We start from the raw sequence: 4,356 nt of genomic DNA on the forward strand, positions 1-4,356 counted from the left end.
GAGAGAGAGAGAGAGAGAGAGAGAGAGAGAGAGAGAGAGAGAGAGAGAGAGAGAGAGAGAGAGAGAGAGAGAGAGGGGGGGGGGGGAAAGAAGGGGGGGAGATTATAAGGGCTTGTTACTATATTTTTTGATAGGGAAGAATGGAGAATAAATGTTATACTGTATATGATAGAGATATTACACTCTGGCTTAGGATTAGAGGGAAAATTCAAATAGGAGGCCAGAGTGTGTGTGTGTGTGTGTGTGTGTGTGTGTGTGTGTGTGTGTGTGTGTGTGTGTGTGTGTGTGTGTGTGTGGTAGGATTATAACGTAGTATGTGACGTGCATAGGACTTTTAGAAAGGCACAGGTGTTATACTAAAGTTACTGAACATAATCTTTAAGTGTACTAATAATCCGTAAGGCATAACTTGCCCGTTTTTTCTCTCTGCAAGAATACGTACTAATCACATTAACCTCTAATAAATACAGAATAACAGCCTCGAATAATAATTTTTTTTTAACGTCATGGTCATCCTTTGTCAGCAGCTCACTTAAAGAAATATTGTTTGCATGGACATACAGAAAACACACACACACACACACACACACACACACACACACACACAGAGAGAGAGAGAGAGAGAGAGAGAGAGAGAGAGAGAGAGAGAGAGAGAGAGAGAGAGAGAGAGAAGGGGGGGGGGCAAATTTATTGTCTTTCTTTGGATACAGAACGATGCCGGTGAGTTATAGAAAAATGTGTCTAAAGTTACACGTGATTACGAGAAGAAATATCAATAAGTCCTTTCACTCGAGCCGTGCATCTGGAGCCTGGGGTAGATTTGTAACAGCACCACTGATTGGCTGGCTGGTCTCGCTTATACACACTGTCGCTGCCACTCACAGGTGCTGTCGTGATACATGCTTCTGTATTATCCGTAGCCTGTGGCTGTTTCGTAGGGGAGACTTTTCTCTATATGGTGAGATGGCCTATTCAGAAAACCATTTAATAAATGTTGCAAATAATAGAAATATAAAAGAGCTCCATAAAGATTTCGTTTCTGTTCTTTCTCTTCAACTCGTCATAACGCCTTTATTTTTGTTTATTTATTTATTTTCTTTTTTTTTATTTATTTATTTATTTATTTTATTTATTTATTTTTTTTTTTTTTGCCTCACATACATTTGGTATTTGAGTTGTGTCTAATAATATGAAGCAAAGTGGTCTATTATGTACTGAAGAATTAAGACGGATAATACAGAAACATGTATCGCGACAGAATGTGTGTGTTTGAGGCAAGGACAGTGCGTGTAGTCAAGAGAGCAGCCAGCCAGTCAGCGGGGCACGGTTGGAGTAAGCGGACATTAAGCAATTTTTTTTTTTTTTTTTTTTTTTTATGTAGGAAGGATACTGGCCAAGGGCAACAAAAATCTAATAAAAAAAAATGCCCACTGAAATGCCAGTCCCTAAAAGGGTCAAAGCAGTGGTCAAAAATTGGTGGATAAGTGTCTTGAAACCTCCCTCTTGAAGGAATTCAAGTCATAGGAAGGTGGAAATACAGAAGCAGGCAAGGAGTTCCAGAGTTTACCAGAGAAAGGGATGAATGATTGAGAATACTGGTTAACTCTTGCGTTAGAGAGGTGGACAGAATAGGAGTGAGAGAAAGAAGAAAGTCTTGTGCAGCGAGGCCGCGGAAGGAGGGGAGGCATGCAGTTAGCAAGATCAGAAGAGCAGTTAGCATGAAAATAGCGGTAGAAGACAGCTAGAGATGCAACATTGCGGCGGTGAGAGAGAGGCTGAAGACAGTCAGTTAGAGGAGAGGAGTTGATGAGACGAAAAGCTTTTGATTCCACCCTGTCTAGAACAGCAGTATGAGTGGAACCCCCCCAGACATGTGAAGCATACTCCATACATGGACGGATAAGGCCCTTGTACAGAGTTAGCAGCTGGGGGGGTGAGAAAAACTGGCGGAGACGTCTCAGAACACCTAACTTCATAGAAGCTGTTTTAGCTAGAGATGAGATGTGAAGTTTCCAGTTCAGATTATAAGTAAAGGACAGACCGAGGATGTTCAGTGTAGAAGAGGGGGATAGTTGAGTGTCATTGAAGAAGAGGGGATAGTTGTCTGGAAGATTGTGTCGAGTTGATAGATGGAGGAATTGAGTTTTTGAGGCATTGAACAATACCAAGTTTGCTCTGCCCCAATCAGAAATTTTAGAAAGATCAGAAGTCAGGCGTTCTGTGGCTTCCCTGCGTGATATGTTTACCTCCTGAAGGGTTGGACGTCTATGAAAAGACGTGGAAAAGTGCAGGGTGGTATCATCAGCATAGGAGTGGATAGGACAAGAAGTTTGGTTTAGAAGATCATTAATGAATAATAAGAAGAGAGTGGGTGACAGGACAGAACCCTGAGGAACACCACTGTTAATAGATTTAGGAGAAGAACAGTGACCGTCTACCACAGCAGCAATAGAACGGTCAGAAAGGAAACTTGAGATGAAGTTACAGAGAGAAGGATAGAAACCGTAGGAGGGTAGTTTGGAAATCAAAGCTTTGTGCCAGACTCTATCAAAGGCTTTTGATATGTCCAAGGCAACAGCAAAAGTTTCACCAAAGTCTCTAAAAGAGGATGACCAAGACTCAGTAAGGAAAGCCAGAAGATCACCAGTAGAGCGGCCTTGACGGAACCCATACTGGCGATCAGATAGAAGGTTGTGAAGTGATAGATGTTTAAGAATCTTCCTGTTGAGGATAGATTCAAAAACTTTAGATAAGCAGGAAATTAAAGCAATAGGACGGTAGTTTGAGGGATTAGAGCGGTCACCCTTTTTAGGAACAGGTTGAATGTAGGCAAACTTCCAGCAAGAAGGAAAGGTAGATGTTGACAGACAGAGCTGAAAGAGTTTGACTAGGCAAGGTGCAAGCACGGAGGCACAGTTTCGGAGAACAATAGGAGGGACCCCATCAGGTCCATAAGCCTTCTGAGGGTTTAGGCCAGCGAGGGCATGGAAAACATCATTACGAAGAATTTTAATACGAGGCATGAAGTAGTCAGAGGGTGGAGGAGAGGGAGGAACAAGCCCAGAATCGTCCAAGGTAGAGTTTTTAGCAAAGGTTTGAGCAAAGAGTTCAGCTTTAGAAATAGATGTGATAGCAGTGGTGCCATCTGGTTGAAGTAGAGGAGGGAAAGAAGAAGAAGCAAAGTTATTGGAGATATTTTTGGCTAGATGCCAGAAATCACGAGGGGAGTTAGATCTTGAAAGGTTTTGACATTTTCTGTTAATGAAGGAGTTTTTGGCTAGTTGGAGAACAGACTTGGCATGGTTCCGGGCAGAAATATAAAGTGCATGAGATTCTGGTGAAGGAAGGCTTAAGTACCTTTTGTGGGCCACCTCTCTATCATGTATACGAGTAGCACGAGAACAAGCTGTGTTAAACCAAGGTTTAGAAGGTTTAGGACGAGAAAAAGAGTGAGGAATGTACGCCTCCATGCCAGACACTATCACCTCTGTTATGCGCTCAGCACACAAAGACGGGTCTCTGACACGGAAGCAGTAGTCATTCCAAGGAAAATCAGCAAAATACCGCCTCAGGTCCCCCCAACTAGCAGAGGCAAAACGCTAGAGGCACCTTCGCTTAGGGGGATCCTGAGGAGGGATTGGAGTGATAGGACAAGATAAAGATATGAGATTGTGATCGGAGGAGCCCAACGGAGAAGAAAGGGTGACAGCATAAGCAGAAGGATTAGAGGTCAGGAAAAGGTCAAGAATGTTGGGCGTATCTCCAAGACGGTCAGGAATACGAGTAGGGTGTTGCACCAATTGCTCTAGGTCATGGAGGATAGCAAAGTTGTAGGCTAGTTCACCAGGATGGTCAGTGAAGGGAGAGGAAAGCCAAAGCTGGTGGTGAACATTGAAGTCTCCAAGAATGGAGATCTCTGCAAAAGGGAAGAGGGTCAGAATGTGCTCCACTTTGGAAGTTAAGTAGTCAAAGAATTTCTTATAGTCAGAGGAGTTAGGAGAGAGGTATACAGCACAGATAAATTTAGTATGAGAATGACTCTGTAGTCGTAGCCAGATGGTGGAAAACTCGGAAGATTCAAGAGTGTGGGCACGAGAGCAGGTTAAGTCATTGCGCACATAAACGCAGCATCCAGCTTTGGATCGAAAATGAGGATAGAGAAAGTAGGAGGGAACAGAAAAGGGGCTACTGTCAGTTGCCTCAGACACCTGAGTTTCAGTGAGGAAAAGAAGATGAGGTTTAGAAGAGGAGAGGTGGTGTTCTACAGATTGAAAATTAGATTTTAGACCGCGAATGTTGCAGAAGTTAATGAAGAAAAAGTTGAGGGGGGTGTCAAGACACTTAGGGTCGTCAACG

Source organism: Scylla paramamosain, chromosome 11, assembly GCF_035594125.1.
Source record: "Scylla paramamosain isolate STU-SP2022 chromosome 11, ASM3559412v1, whole genome shotgun sequence".
In the NCBI taxonomy this organism is placed as follows: Eukaryota; Metazoa; Arthropoda; class Malacostraca; order Decapoda; family Portunidae; genus Scylla; species Scylla paramamosain.